Raw genomic sequence first — 16,421 nt, forward strand, 5'->3', positions numbered from 1 at the left:
CACCTATAACATGGAAGCCAGGCTATCGACCAAGGAGGCTCGTTGGATTTACCAAGAGAAAGCAGACCAACAGGGCCTTAACGATTTTATTGAGTGGGGTAAGGTAGCACAGTAAGGCAGGACACCCATGATCTTTGTTTGGGAATATTTTTCTTTATTTCCTTCATTGTAACATGAATGCCGGGGGCCAATATAAGAGCAGATGGGCAGAGATACGCGGCAGAGGGCCTTTCTAGCATCTAAACATTTTTTGACCAGCCCACAGTAGATAGTCCCAATCTGTAGACCTACACATGGCTCATGCTTACGCATACATAGAACAACTTTCCAGCTGCAGTATACATGCCAGAGGTTTATACATGAGCAGACGGGCGCAACACACGAGGCTAGTCATTCCCGGGTATTTTAACCCCATCTTAGCAGCCCTCATAGTATAGACACATATGACTGAAGTTGATGCACATTTAAATTTAATTAATCTTTTTAGTTCACTTTTTCAAGCGGCGCTCCCAGTCTTTGTAAACATCAGTCTGGGATGTCAAGATTAAACTACACCTTATCTTAGATATAATTAGGGAGACACCTGGTGTAGTGGAGGAAGTGCGGGCGGTTTACACAATATGGCCGCCATCTCCTTCAGCAAACAACTGCGCATGCGCGTATAACAGCGCGCGAGATGCATTTAAGCAGGAAGTAGCCTTCCCGTCCGTGATGGAGGATGAGCCACGTCCGGACTATCAGGCTGACGAGGTAAGATCGCAATGGGTGGTTACATTGATCAGGCATGACCCGGAGATACCATTGAGGGATGTAGCCCTAATCCTGAGCTAGATGGCGGCAAGGTACAACCGAAGGACCGTCTGATAATGGGGGGGGGGTTTCTTCTTTCTAATAGTCAGGCAGTCGAAGCACTATCAACACTCGTAGAGCAGCGCTGTTAGCCGGTATCATACTTATGGACATGCAATGATACTGATTATGTACTGAAGTGATAATACAAACCGGGGTAATACCATAACGCTGGCATTACTTGTGTATCCTTGGAGTATTGAAACAATTGGTTTTTTAATAGAGTGGACAATTGACACATGAGTAGTTGGGACTGTATAGTCCAAATCGAGATGTTTAACTACTGTATGTATCTTTGTGCCTTTCTAGAAACGTGGTTTCGCAGCCGCTGGGCAAGCAGTCCAGGTTTTTATGATATGACATACATCCACACATACCAAAGGTTCAGGTATGCTGACAGACATCATCTTTGATGGTAAATATGAACGTCAGTTGTGTTGCAGGCACCGTATTGTATGAGCAATCGCTCTCATGTACCTGTGAAGGACCCATATTAATTATATGGGTGTTAAACTGAGTGTGTGTTTTTAATTGTGTTTCCCCTAGGTGCTGATAGACAAATCGCTGGTCTGAACTAGCGACGCAGAGAGGCCAGTCGACCCTAGCCCTGAAGAAGTTGCCGCTAAATTTAATTGGGCAACGAAACATGTTGGTTTTAATGAGCAGCTACACAGCACAGAATAAAGTTTCACATAGCCAGTGTAGTACTGCTCGGTTTTAATCGGAGTGACTTGGGTCCTGATCAGACTCAGTCTTCCTGCTGTTGGGTCGACACTCCCCTTCTTTTCTACAAATATAGATACACGTCACCATATGAATTTCTTTCTAGACACTAGTTATTAGGATTAGCATGAGGTTTCCAGCACTCCTTCTTTTCTGTTTTGGCGGCAGCAGCCTATGATGATAACGTGAGGTAGTAGGCGAGTACCTGTCTACACAACCTCGTTGGGGCTACTTCCGTGAGGCACTGCCGGCCTTTCACATTTTTCCTGTTCTTTTTGCTTTACTATTAATAGCTCTTCACAGCACACTAGTTTAGGGAAACACATAGATACATAGGAGTTTTCATTCACACAGACTGTAATAATAGATGCGGTTTGTGTATGGTATTAGATTTCCACTTATGTGGCAGAAACACAAGAGGTTTGAGTGAGACAGGGGCATTGATAATTGGGTGCTCATAGTGCAAGTAAATATAATAATATAAACTTCTTTCTCGGGGTAGGTCTCTTTTTGATATATGGTTATGAGAGGGGGGCGACCTACCCTTTGACCCCCTTGGCTCCCTTTTGTTGAGAGGTGATAGTCTTCTACCTGGCATCTGAATTTCTCTCTCAAATAGCCTTCTTCTGCGGCTCGCATCTCGTCGGCCGCCATCTTTCTTTTCTGAGGTAATTTACTGCACACCTCCTGAAGATTCTCTGAATAATACATTTACTAGAACATTCAACCTGCCACTTTTACCTGCAAATTTAATTCTAGAGGACACCATTTTGTTGTACTTACTCTTAAATCAGGCATATTATAATCAGAATGCATTTGCTCAATCTCTAAGTATTTACTTAAATAACATACAAAGTTCTGCAAAGCATATTTTCCTCCTCTGTGCGCACATGATAACCTTTTCTAGACCTTTTCTAGAATATTTATGTATTATATATTGCTCATATCATAGCTGACCAGTCTTATATGCTGATATGAGTGTTTCTGTATTCCTAGTTATAAGTGAGACTACAGATTACCTTCAAATAACACCAACTTTTTCTGACTTTGTAGGGGGACGCTGGGCAGAACTAAGTGTGGTAATAAATCTACATCTCCCTTAAAGTCTGCACACATCATACGTATTAAATTCAATTTGTTCTTCATCGCAGAGGGCAGTGACGACAATGGAAACGCTTCCTTTGCCTGTTCTCAGGCTTATGGCACAGTTTCAATAAAGTCTAATAGCGCCACTTCTGTTAAGTGGCCTATTAAGGATTAGGAGACCCCCCAGGGCGTGGTCTGACCACCGGAGAAGATGGCAGCGCGGACGGACCTTTCAGCAGCATCGCTCTACCTTTAAACAGAGGACTCCCTACAGTTGCAGATGTTGGCCTGAATACAAGGATGCCACTGGCAGGTACCGCTGCAATTCCGGGACTCAGTATTCTTTAAAAGAAACTTATGCCTTGGATCGGCTGTGGCCACCATCTTAAATGAGAATGCTCTTCTGAGGTAAAAATAATGTGGGTACAATGCAACGGCCTTTAATTTTCTGGGCCTCTTCCCTTACTTTTTCTGTTCCTCCTGATCCTGGTAGAAGGGGTGAGTTTTCTGAACACCTCTGTAATGCATTCTAACTTCCTATGAAATCGATGTTTCCTGCTTCAGGAGAACGATAAATACGACTGCCATTTTGGATGCACTTTCTCCTCATATCATTGCAGATTTATGACAAGGATGTAAGGATGGCTATTTCTATAATTTGACTTTGCATGTCAACATATCGGCTCCTCCTTTAAATTAAGCTTCGTCTTTCTACATCAGCTTTGTGGCACATTGTCTGAACAATATATCTATCTACATATTTTGTTACTGGCGCCTGTTTGACATATATCCCTGTTATGACCATTGTCTGCGCCTTCAATCTATTATGAAGTTTCTGTACTAGTGTACTTGCTCAGTACTGTGCCTGCCTCAGAGGCTCTGCAACAACTTTTTTTTAGGGGGAAATTGAGGAGAGTGAGTCCTTCCTTGGTTCGCCCCACACAGTTGCTCATCAAAAATTCTATAATTTTCTCAAAGTATTCCAAAATGGAGGACTCTCTGGTATCTGTATCTAAGGGCTCCTCCTCTTCGATACCTGCTTCTGTCACTGCTGGGAAGGCCTCTACAAAGCGTCTAAAAAATGATCCACCCCGACCACAGAAACCATCTTCTCCTGTCTCATTAGACATGTTATTGGGGGAAATTCGCTCATTGCGACCATTTATGGAGGAAACTAATGCCAAACTTAAATTTCTCACAGAAAATTGGTCAATGATGGATGAAAGACTAACTGTGGTAGAACGCAATGTGTCCTTACTCAGACTCACTGAAGGCAGGGTCAGCTTTCTTCAGTCTCAAGTCACTTTGCTCCAGAAACAGGTGGAAGACCTTGAATATAGAAATAGGCAAAATAATTTACGCATCTATGGGCTGGCGCAGGGCACGGAAGGCAATGAGCCTCTCTCAATATTCAACGTGCTCATGGCCCAGGTCGTCAGCAAACCTCTTCTACCAACTCAAAGCATCCCAGGGGTGTTATTCTATACTTTTTAGAATATACTGACTTACTCATGGTTCTTGCAGCAGCCAGGTCAATCAAGCATGTCGTATGTCTGTTTATCCCTCTATATTTTTCTCAAGATTACACTGAAAGCACAGCCAACAGGCGTAAAGAATTTCTCAACTTGAGATCAGATCTCAGATCCCTTGGAGCTCGCTATGGTTTTTTGCACCCTTGTCTATTTAAAGTTACTTACAAGAACAGAACCACCACTTATGAGGACCAGATCAGATTGAAAAGTTATATTAACTCTTGCGAGATAGAAACAATGGATTTTCCGGGAGCGTCTTCTTCTCAGATTGTATAGATCGTTAGGAACGTCTAGACCCTTTTTTCTTTCTTGAATTAGACAAATATCTTCTTGTTCTCAAAAATGATCTTGGTTAATATGGCGATATTTTATTAAATGTATTGCTACTTACAGCATGGTTGTTCTTGATGATTAACAATTTTTTCTTCCCTTACAGGTTCGTCCATATTTGTTCCTGTTTGTCCTCCTTCTTGTTTTGTGAGTCGTGGTCCTTCCTCGTCCTCCCATTTGTCATGCTTGGGCGTCTCACCTTCCCATGTGGCCTTCCCCCCCCCAGTCCTAACTGGATTCTTAGGTATGTTCCTAGCCTTTGTTCTTTCTGTATTGTTTGTTCTATCCCTTTTCCCTTTTTCATTCTTGTTTTCCCCTAGGATATTCTTAAATATGTTGTCTTTGTTCTATTATGTTTCACTTTTGTATTTGAACTATTTTCTTTTAGGATTTGCACATATTTATATCAAAATTACACGTGACTTGGTTGATGTTGCAGTTGTTCTATGTTGTTGGGTGGTTTGCCTCTATCGCTATCTTCTTCATACATTCATATCACTGTCTACATGTCTCTGATAATTGTGTCATGGAATGTTAAAGGTTTGAATTCCCCCATTAAACGACAACATGTTTTAACTCATTTATCCAAATTGGAAGCTGACATTGCTCTTATACAAGAGTCTCATTTAACGGCAGCTGAGTCTTTAAAATTAAAAAGGAAATTGGGTGGGAGAGGTTTTCTTTTCCCGGGGAGATGGTAAACGTAATGGTGTAGTGACACTTTGCCATAAATCGATTTCTATTAAACTAATCTCTCAATCACCTGATGACGATGGAAGATGATATATACTAGATTGCAAATTGGGAATGCTCTGGTTTCTTTGCTTAATGTACATGCTCCTACTAATGGTGACCCTTCTTTTTGGTCCTCTCTATCCCAATTTCGTCTTGTATTGACGATAATTTTATCCTCGGCAGACATTGAAATTAAATTGTTGACCCTTTCATAGATTGTAATTCATTAGTCTCCTTTAAATCACACAGGTCCCATAAATTTTTTTTTGATGTCATACAACAATATAAGCTTATTGACGCCTGAAGGATTTGTAACCCTGTTATAAGGGAATATACTTTTTATTCTTCATCTCACCAATCACAATCTCGAATGTATCTCATAACATAGCTCTATCCTTGAGAGAAGTAGATATTGTGACCATTTTAATATCTGATCATGCCCCTACTTTCATCAAATTGGACATTTTATCAAAACCTAATACACCCAGAAGATGTTGTTTTAATAACTCTCTCATTCTAGCGACCGCTGAGCCTGTTACCAGGCGAGGTCGCCCCCACACAACCCTGCTACTGCCTCACTGGCCTTGTTGCCGGCTGTGCCCTCGTTTTGCTGCCTCGCTTTCATTGTATTGTGCCCTCGTTCTGCTGACTCGCTTGTTTAATCTATTGTGCCCTCGTATTGTTTATTCTGTGGTGCCCTCGTATTACTGCCTCGTTCATTTATTGTGCTGTTTGTGACTCTGCTGTGCCCCCGTTCCCCTTCCTTGCTGCCTTGCCTTTTTTCGTTTCTTTTCCACAGGACTGGACGACCCAGCCGCCGCTGAGCCGCCCCCTGCCCTCCTTTCCCGCTGCTGCCTCCCTGCGGCCCCGCCCCCCTCCTGCCCATTTGCCGCCCCCATCCCGCCACCCAGCTGCTCCTCCCTCCCGGCTCCTTCTTATGACGCCCTCGCCCACGCGCAGCGGTCACGCGTAGCGGGCGCGCCGATTGTGCGCCGAAGGCGCGCCAAAGGCAAGCCCATCTGCACCCGTCCACGCCTGGACCGCGCCCAGCGCCAGGACCCCTGACCCCCGCCGCCGATGCAAGACTACACGACAGACCTACGACACCGCCGCCCTCAACGCACTCAATACTGGCCGGAACCCCGTCTGCTGCCGGGCCGCCCCGAAACGCATTCACGGACCCTTCACCTGCAGAACCTGCAAGTTCACCTGCCTCCAAACCTGCACCGCACCCGCCAAACCAAGCTCCAGCAGCAACCTCAAGTGCATCCTGCTCAACACCTGCTCCGTCCACAGACACGCCGTGGAACTCTGGAACCTGCTCGACACAACATCACCAGACGTCGCCTTCCTCACGGAAACCTGGATGAACGCCTCCTCAGCCCCCGACATCACCATCGCCATCCCGGACGGGTACAAGATCATCAGGAGGGACCGCGTCAACCAGACCGGAGGAGGCATCGCCATCGTCCACAAGAATACCATCCGCATCACGACCGACTCCAACGACACCTTCGCCGCCGCAGAGCACCTCCACTTCCAGATTCACACCGACCCAAAGACGACCCTCAGAGGCACCCTCATCTACAGACCCCCGGGACCACGCACACAATTCAGCAAAGACATCACAGACTTCATCAGCCCACACGCCCTCCCCTCCGCCGACTTCATCCTCCTAGGGGACCTCAACTTCCACCTGGAGAACAACAAGGACCGCAACACCGCCACCCTGCTGGACAACCTCGCCAACCTCGGACTCAAGCAACTGGTCAACACCCCCACCCACTACGCCGGCCACACGCTTGATCCCGTCTTCTCATCCAGCAAGCACATCACCTTCAGCCACTCCACCGGACTCCACTGGACCGACCACAGCTGCGTCCACTTCAGCTTCAGAAGAACCACAACCCACCACCACCCGCAACAGGTTCCTCACAGAAGCTGGAGCAAGATCACCGCCGACCAGCTCACCACCTCCCTCAGCCAGAACCCACCCGCCAGCACAACGGACCCCAGCAAAGCAGCCCTCAACTTCACCCAGTGGCTAACCGCCTGCGCGGACGACCTCGCACCACTGAAGAACCCTCCCAGCAGACCCAGAAGCAAGAAGGCCTCCTGGTTCACCGACGAACTCAAGGACTCCAAGAAGACCTGCCGCACCCTTGAGAAAGCTTGGCTCCTCGACCAGACCACCGACAACATGACCGCCCTGAAACACGCCACCCGCAAGCACCACCAGCTCATCCGCACCACCAAGAAGAAATCACTGAAGGAACGACTGGACAACAACGCCCACGACAGCAAGGAACTCTTCACCATCGTCAAGGAGTTCTCCAACCCCAGCACCGGCAACAACGACATCACTCCATCACAAGATCTCTGCGACTCTCTCGCCTCGTTCTTCCACCGCAAGATTGCCGACATCCACAACAGTTTTGGCGCACCATCCACGCACCCAACCGTTGAACCAATGCCCCCCACCGCCACCTTCCGCACCTGGACCACGGTGACCACCGAAGACACAGTCCGCACGATGAACACCATCCACTCCGGATCTCTGACTGACCCCTGCCCCCACCACGCCTTCAACAAGGCCGAGTCCACCATCGCACCCCAACTCCGAGACGTCATCAACACCTCCTTCGACACCGCCACCTTCCCGGAGAGCTGGAAGCACGCCGAGCTCAGCGCCCTACTGAAGAAACCTACAGCGGACCCCACCGACCTCAAAAACTTCCGCCCCATCTCGCTCCTTCCTTTTCCTGCCAAAGTCCTCGAGAAGATCGTCAACAGACAGCTTGCCGCCTTCCTCGAGACGAACGGATCCCTCGACCCCTCACAGTCCGGTTTCAGAGCCAACCACAGCACCGACACCGCCCTCATCGCAGCCACCGACGACATCCGAGCCCTGCTCGACAACGGGGAAACAGCGGCACTCATCCTCCTGGACCTCTCCGCAGCTTTCGACACTGTCTGCCACCGCACCCTAATCCAGCGCCTCAGCAACATCGGCATCCAAGAGAAGGCACTGGAGTGGATCGTCTCGTTCCTCGCCGGAAGATCACAGAGAGTCCGCCTCCCCCGGTTTCGATCTGAGGCCACCGAAGTCATCTGCGGCGTTCCGCAAGGCTCATCACTCAGCCCCACCCTCTTCAACGTCTACATGAGACCTCTTGCCGCCATCGCACGTCAACACAACCTCAACATCATCTCCTACGCCGACGACACCCAGCTGATCCTCTCCCTCACCAGAGACCCCGACACCGCCAGAACCAGCCTACACGAAGGGATGAAAGACGTCGCCGAGTGGATGAAGGAAGCCGCCTGAAACTGAACTCAGACAAGACGGAAGTCCTCATCCTGGGACCATCGCCCTCCACCTGGGACGACTCCTGGTGGCCCCCAGCCCTGGACACCGCTCCCAAGCCAACAGACCACGCACTCATCCTGGGCTTCATCCTGGACTCCTCCCTCTCGATGACCAGACAAGTCAACGCCGTCTCCTCATCATGCTTTCACACCCTACGAATGCTTCGCAAGATCTTCCGATGGATCCCAACCGAAACCAGGAAGATGGTCACCCAGGCCCTCGTCACCAGCCGATTGGACTAGGGAAACACCCTCTACGCCGGAAGCACAGCCAAGCTACAGGAAATACTCCAACGCATCCAGAACGCCTCCGCCCGACTCATCCTGGACATCCCCCGATGCAGCCACATCTCCGGCCACCTGAGGGACCTGCACTGGCTCCCCGTCAACAAGAGGATCATGTTCAGGCTCCTCACCCACGCACACAAGTCTCTCCACGACCTGGGCCCCAAGTACCTCAACGACCGCCTGACCTTCTACACGCCCACCCGCCAGCTACGGTCCACTAGCCTCACCCTCGCCGCCGTACCACCCATCCGAAGAGCAACCGCCGGAGGTAGATCCTTCTCCTACCTAGCGGCCAAGACATGGAACTCCCTCCCCATCCACCTTCAGCTGACCCAGGACCATCTCGCCTTCAGGAGACAACTCAAGACCTGGCTGTTCGAGCAGTAGCAGACCCCCTCCCCCAAGCGCCTTGAGACCCTTCCGGGTGAGTAGTGCACTATACAAGTGTTATGATTGATTGATTGATTGATAGATCAAACTTTTAATTCCTCTTTTATTTCTTTTTTTTTCATGAATATTTCTCTTTAAATCAGACCAGTACTTTTCCCTTTTCTGTTATTTAGGCTGCATTTAAAACAGCTGCCAGAGATTTTATTATGGGTTTTTTGTCTAAAAAACGTAGAATTTCACGTGAAATCACTAAAAATCTCTTGACAAAAATAAAGAAACTGGAGCATTCATATTACTCTTTGAAACCCAAATAATGTTTATCTCAGCTTATTGAGGCTGAACTCCCATTCAATAAAGATTCAACTGACAATGCCTCACCCTACTTGTTAAAGTCGAGTTTAAAAATTTCAGGTGGCCAAAACAAGGCTGGTAAACTCTTGGTGAATTATTTAAAGGTTAAAAATGACAAGCTTGACATGAAATCCATTTCTAATAAACAGAGCACATTAAGATTCAAAGACTCTGAAATATTGGATGAATTCCTCCTCTTTTACAAAGAACTATACACTGTAGAATCCACACCCTCAAACAGTGATATTTCTCAGTTCCTCTCAGGCATTCATCGTTCCTTTGATTCCCAAATAGATTATACTCTTTTTGAATCTGACATCTCACAACCAGAGTTCCTCGGTGCCCTACAGACCATCAAGAAAGACAAGGCTCCAGGTCCATATGGGTTTACAGTAGAACTTTTTACACACTTCGCATCAGTGCTCCTTCCCAAGTTACATACCCTCTTCAATTCTTTTCTGCAGTCGGGCAAATCCTCTGGCTCTTTTCGGAAGCACTAATTTGTTTAATTCCGAAGGATGGAAAGGATTTGAAACACTGTAAATATTATAGACCTATTTCTTTGGTCAACGTTGACAATAAAATGTTCTTCAAAACCTTAGTAATGCGTCTTGAATCCTATTGTCCTCAATTGTTGACTGCAGAGCAGTATGGTTTTATAAAGGGATGCCTCAACTCAGATAACACTCGCCTATTTTTTACATTTATCCAAGTCCTCTCATATACCTCATTCCCTAGCAGCTGTGGCCCTAGATGCAGAGAAGGCATTTGACCGTGTCAGCTGGCCACATCTCTTTCAAGTGCTCAAATGGTTTGGCTTTAGTCCAAAGATCATATCTCTGATTTCGCTGTTATACTCTAATCCTCGAGCTGCAGTCTTTGTTAATGGTGATGCGTCTTCTTATTTTGATTTGGGAAGAGTCGTGTTTCAAGGCTGCCCACTATCCCCACTCCTCTTTAACTTAGCTTTAGAACCCTTCTTATCCAAAATACGTCAAAATAATGATTTCCAAGGCTTTAATGTTAATGATAAACAAATTAAATTAGCAGCTTACGCTGATGATATATTATTATTTATATCCAACCCGGTGTCCTATAATCCTGCCTTCTTAAATGAGGTGGAGCTATTTGCTTCCGCCTTTGTTTATAAACTAAATAGAGATAAATGTGAAATATTACCTCTGACTAAATATACATTTAAAGAAGAGTTTGCTATTTCAAATTTTACTTGGAATTCTAAACATATAAAATTGCTTGGATTACTTTTTGCTCCTCCCATTCCAACAACACTTTCCTCAATGCTTCGAGAGTTGCATACAGAGAATTTCTACAGTAACTTCCAAATGACATCCTCTCTATCTGTCATGGTGGGGGCGTCTTGACACCATTAAAATGATGCTCTCCCCTATCATGTTGTACACAATTTATAATATCCCAGTACCTATCCCCTCAAAATATTTTAGGAAAATTAACTCCATACTGTCATCTTTTTTATGGAGCTCTAAAAAACCTTGTATGTCATTACTAAGACTCATAAAACTAAAGTCAGAAGTTGGGGCTAATTTTCTTGACTTCCCCAATTATCATAAATCCTTCCTACTTCGTCAATCCTCGAGATGGCTCTCTGATCCTCAAATGGATTGTCCCTTGTGAGTGGAAATTGAAAGTTCATATCTTTCTCCTTTCACTTTCAAAGAATATCTTTCCTTCACCCGCAAACCACAATCTGCCTCTGGTGCAGTTCAGAACACAAAATCTCCTCCTGCTTCCACGGACGGAATGATTTCACAGTCACACGCACATACACACATCACACGCTGGTGGGGCCCATAACACCAACATTCATTCTCATCAATCTATCCGTGACTACAGGGGAGAGAGGTCTTCAAATTCCCTTCTGAACTACAGCTTTATTTCCCTTGGATGGAGGAGACCACATCTATTTAATTTTATCCTAACAATTCCTCCATCCGGAGGCCAACTGGATCATTTAGTTGACTAGTGATTTGATGATAAACACTTCAATTCAAGTTCAAGTTCAAGTTCAAAGACTTTATTCGGTTATAAAACAATGATAACCATAAAAGTACATACAACATAGTACAACATAGTATTACACATTTCAGACGATTTCAAGGATGTAAATAAATATAAATATTTAAAAGCACATAAGCTCAAAACATTAAAACACAATTGATTTTCTCAAGTAAAAAACATTTCTAAAAAATACAGAGACAGATGCCACCGTAAATATATCTTCAAGTTTCCTAATAATCAGAAAAGCAGGTCGGCACTGTCTGAGATTCAAATACTTTAAAATTGGCTTAACCCACCTTTCCCTGGGTATGGAATAATATTTACAGAAAAATAAAATATGAATATCCGATTGGGTAGATATGTTGTCGCAGGGGCATTTGCTTATTCCGGCTGTCCAGTCATTAATAACAGGAAGACTCACAGACCTAAAAAGGAACCCAAGTCTAAAACGTATTAATAGGAACTTTTCATGCTCCGTCAGCCTCAGGGTTAAATGTTGTTGAATGGCCTGCAAGATTAGGGTCAATTGATGGGAAATCACTGTTTTTTTGATAGTTCAGTATATTCTCTTAATTTTACAAGATACATAATACATAGACTTTTCAAATCTTTCCTTGTGATCATCGTCATAGACTCAGGGTCATGATAAAATTCTGGATGATCAATAAAGTCACAAAACTTTTAATGTACCTCAGCCATTTCACTCGATGCGCACCCTCCAATTTTAATACGTCCCTCAATATAAGGCGATTCAAATGACACTCATTTACAGTCCATACCCTGTACCACAAAAGGACAGGCTGGATTCTAATAATGTCCTCGATATATAATATACCGAGCTCAGCGTGGACGTTATAAGTGGAGGTGCTTTCTGGCGTAGTCAAGAGAAATTTCAAGAATCTATTTTCTGTCCGCTGTAAATTAGTTATATTCGAGATGCCCCATATTCCCGCACCATAAGTTGCCACAGCCACACAGCTAGTTTTATAAATACGTAATAGCTCATTAACTGGTTTCTTGCCCATCTTTTTACTAAAAAGTTTAAGGGCCATTATAGACTTAGTAAATAACATATTCCTCACCTTAACTGCCTCGTTCCACTGTCCTGAACAGTCGAACAGAATTCCTAAATAAGGAAAGGTAGAAATATAATCTAATGGTTTAGAGTCTATAAACATAACTTTTTTCCTCTGTTTTGTTTTGGTGCCGCAATTCATGGAAAACGTTTTAGAACAGTTTACCTTTAGATCCAAACTGCTCATAAAAGTGCAAAAGGAAGTAATCATGGTTTGCATAGCAATGGGAGTCCTTGCCATCAAAACAGCATCATCAGCGTAAATTAATGTCGGAATATGGCGTTGTGATGCCGTAGGCATGTCTATACAATCCCTCAACAGGGTATTCTCAAGTTCATTAATATTAATCAGAAATAAAAATGGGGCAAGGACACAACCTTGTCTTACTCCCCTTGCAATATTGAACATTCTAGTACATTCACCTTTTATACCATATCTAATTGTAGCCCTAGCCCCCTTATACAATTCCCTTAAAAAACTAATAATGCTGTCCTCAACTCCCAATCGTGTTAAAATTACCCATAGTTTACTGTGATTAACACAGTCAAAGGCGGAAGTTAAGTCCACAAAAGTTAAAAACAGTCTGCCACCCTTGGCCTTAGTATACTTTTCCAATAAGATGGATAAGTTCAGTCCTTGATCTACAGTCCCTACTCCTGCTCTAAAACCATATTGCAGGTCACTAATAATTTTATGCTCGTCTGCCCATGACTGCAACCTATCTAGAATAACCCTACCCACGATTTTAACAGTTGAATCGAGTAGGGATATACGATGATAACATTTACAGCTTGCCCTATCACCCTTTTTATAAATAGGTACTATTATTGATTCGTACCAGGTATTAGGAAGGCCAAATTGAAAGGCAGCATTTAAAAATCTAGTTAATAGGGGGGCCCATAATATTAAGTTATTTTTAAACACATCAACTGGTACACCATCTGGGCCCGGTGCCTTTACACCCTGACTCAAGCCAATACCCTTCAGTACCTCGGACAGAGTGAAAGAGAGATTCAAGCTTTTAAAGTTTGTAGTCATCTTGGGCATGTCCTGCTTTTTCAATTCACTCGAAGGGGCAACAGGACTATAAAGGGACTCAAAATATAACTTACCCATGTATCCTCATCAATAGCGATCTCAATCCGCGCCTTAGTGTCGTCTTTAAAGTATGGTGCATTGACTGCCATCCAAAAGGCTGTTATATCTCTCTGCTCTGAAGCATCTAGTAAATCCTCCCATGCTTCCCTTTTAATTCTGGCCCTCCTATTCTTAGTTGCCAGTTTATAAGCTTTCCGAAGTTCCCTAATCTTCTTCTTATCTCTAACATGCCCGTTCAATGCCAATTTGAGTTTAGAGTGTGCCATGGTACATTCGTGGTCAAACCATCCCTTCTCTCCACTTTTATTATTATTATTATGCTTTTTCAAGTTGACCCACAAATTTTCCTTAATACATATTAAAATAGTTCTGAAGTCGCTAAATACTTCAAAATCCCTGGACATAGTGTCCAAACAAGTATTAAAACATGAGTTGCAAGTCTTGAAAGGTACAATTTTAGACCACTTCAGGGCATATCCATTTTGTCTAGAAATATTAATGTCTCTAGATTGAAGCCTAGGGACACTATCTAGGTTAGCATGGGAATTAATAATTTCCACTCTAATGGGGAAATGATCACTGAGTTTTATATCTAGTACTTCATATTTTCTGACACTTCCCCCAAAGCATGAGGAGATCAAAGCATAATCAATTACAGAGGAAAGTCTCCTGCCACAAAAGGTAGCAGAGAACGGAACCTCAGGTTGACATAATGTGTTTGCAAACCCTAAATTGTTCACAAAAAGAATTTCATTTAAGACATCACCCTTTTCCATTATGTTCAAAATGTATTAATGTGGATCCCTTGTCTACAGTTAGGCCACAATTTCCTTTTCCGGCTCTGTTACAAATTGTACAGTTAAAATCACCCCCCCCCCCATATGGCGACAAACTCCTTTCTTTTATTGCAAAGAATTGAGTTAATTTCAGAACTAAGCTTTTTGAATACTAGTGCTGTGTCTGCCGGGGGAACATTATTGTATAGATTAATAACCAGAATACAGAAATTTTTGTTCAAATGTAGGCCAACAATATCATAGTAGGTGGTGTTATAAAAAACTTCAATGAATTTACAAATAAAACGATTAGAAACATATGGGCAGAGCCCACCCTTGGCTCTGCCATGTGATGAGCCTATTGCCGGAATAAAAATAGTTCTGAAACCATTCAAGTGAAAAACATCCTTCGCCCACGTTTCTTGTAAACATATAACATTGTGGCATTCAATTAATTCAAGCCATAACAAATTATCTAGCTTGGCCCTGAGACCAGCAATATTACAAAAAATGATGGTCCAGTTTCCCTTAGTCCTATCATGTGTAACTTGACTTGGGTTAATGTTATTGGCTATGTTATTGTCTAAATGTCCCTTTTTCTTGTCTTGGACGCCCATTTGTGCAGCGTCCACCCTTTCAGTGGATTCAAGTTCAATACCGACTGGGTTCTGTGCTTCTTCATCTTGCAGAGCCCTCTTTCTCCGACTAACCATTGTTAAAGCGGGATCGAGAGTCACCACACGAGTATCAAATACTTGTTCCCATGCTGGTCAATCCACCCCCCCAGGCCTGATAAGGAATCAAATCTATTATAAGTTGGAACATTAAATAGATCCCCTATCTGTTGGTAATAAAGTGGGTTGTTTGGAATAGGGCCGCCATACATCTTGGGCCCCCTATAAATGTTTTGTTGATTTCCAATAACTGGGGGCCTATCTTCGTAACTTACTTTGTATGGTCTCTGTCTAGCAGCACCAACAAAGGGGGCAGGTGGATAAAAATAACTCAGATCAAAAGACAAAATTCCACCAGGGTTTTTGTAATTTGGAAAACCACTGGTAATTGCACAACTCTTGGGTCTCTGAAATTTACAATAATGCAATCTCCGCTAATTTCTTTAGCTCTGTGCCCCAACCAATTAACTCTACGGACATTAATAATTTCTCCCCTCAAGTCAGGTCTAAGGGGTCTATTTTTCCCTAACCAGTGCATAACCTTGTTCTTTAATTCGGACATAGTTTCGTACCTATTATGACTCCACTCCGGGACCCCTGCAAGTACAATTACATAGGGGTAAGAGTCCGGTGGGAGATCAATTCTCCTTTTATGTTCATTAATTTTGGTATCCAATGTTTTGTCCAAATTGGGTGTAGTATTAACTATGACCTTATTTGGACATATTTTAAGGCTATCTGTATTAGTGTCTTTACTGGCGTTGTCAGTGTGCATGGGATTATGAATTGCCGACTTTCCACCTTCCTTGGATAGGGGATTTTTAATATCTTGTTCAGGTTTATTTTTAGGGATTACAGATAGAATATTTGTTATATTTTTAATATCCCCTAATTTTTTCAGCAAGACTGTATTCTCTCTCGTAATTTTCTACAGAATTTCAATCTGGGTACCTAGCCGTCTAGTACGTTCTAACAGTGGGAGAATTAAAGATCTAACTAAATGCTCAATGTTATCCAATGAACATACAGCATTACTACCAGTTACAGGCGGGCTTTTTGTTATGTCGACAATAGGGGTTGTATGGGTAAAATCGGCTTTAACTGCCT

The sequence above is a fragment of the Triturus cristatus genome, chromosome 3_2 (genome assembly GCF_964204655.1).
Source record: "Triturus cristatus chromosome 3_2, aTriCri1.1, whole genome shotgun sequence".
Classification (NCBI taxonomy): domain Eukaryota; kingdom Metazoa; phylum Chordata; class Amphibia; order Caudata; family Salamandridae; genus Triturus; species Triturus cristatus.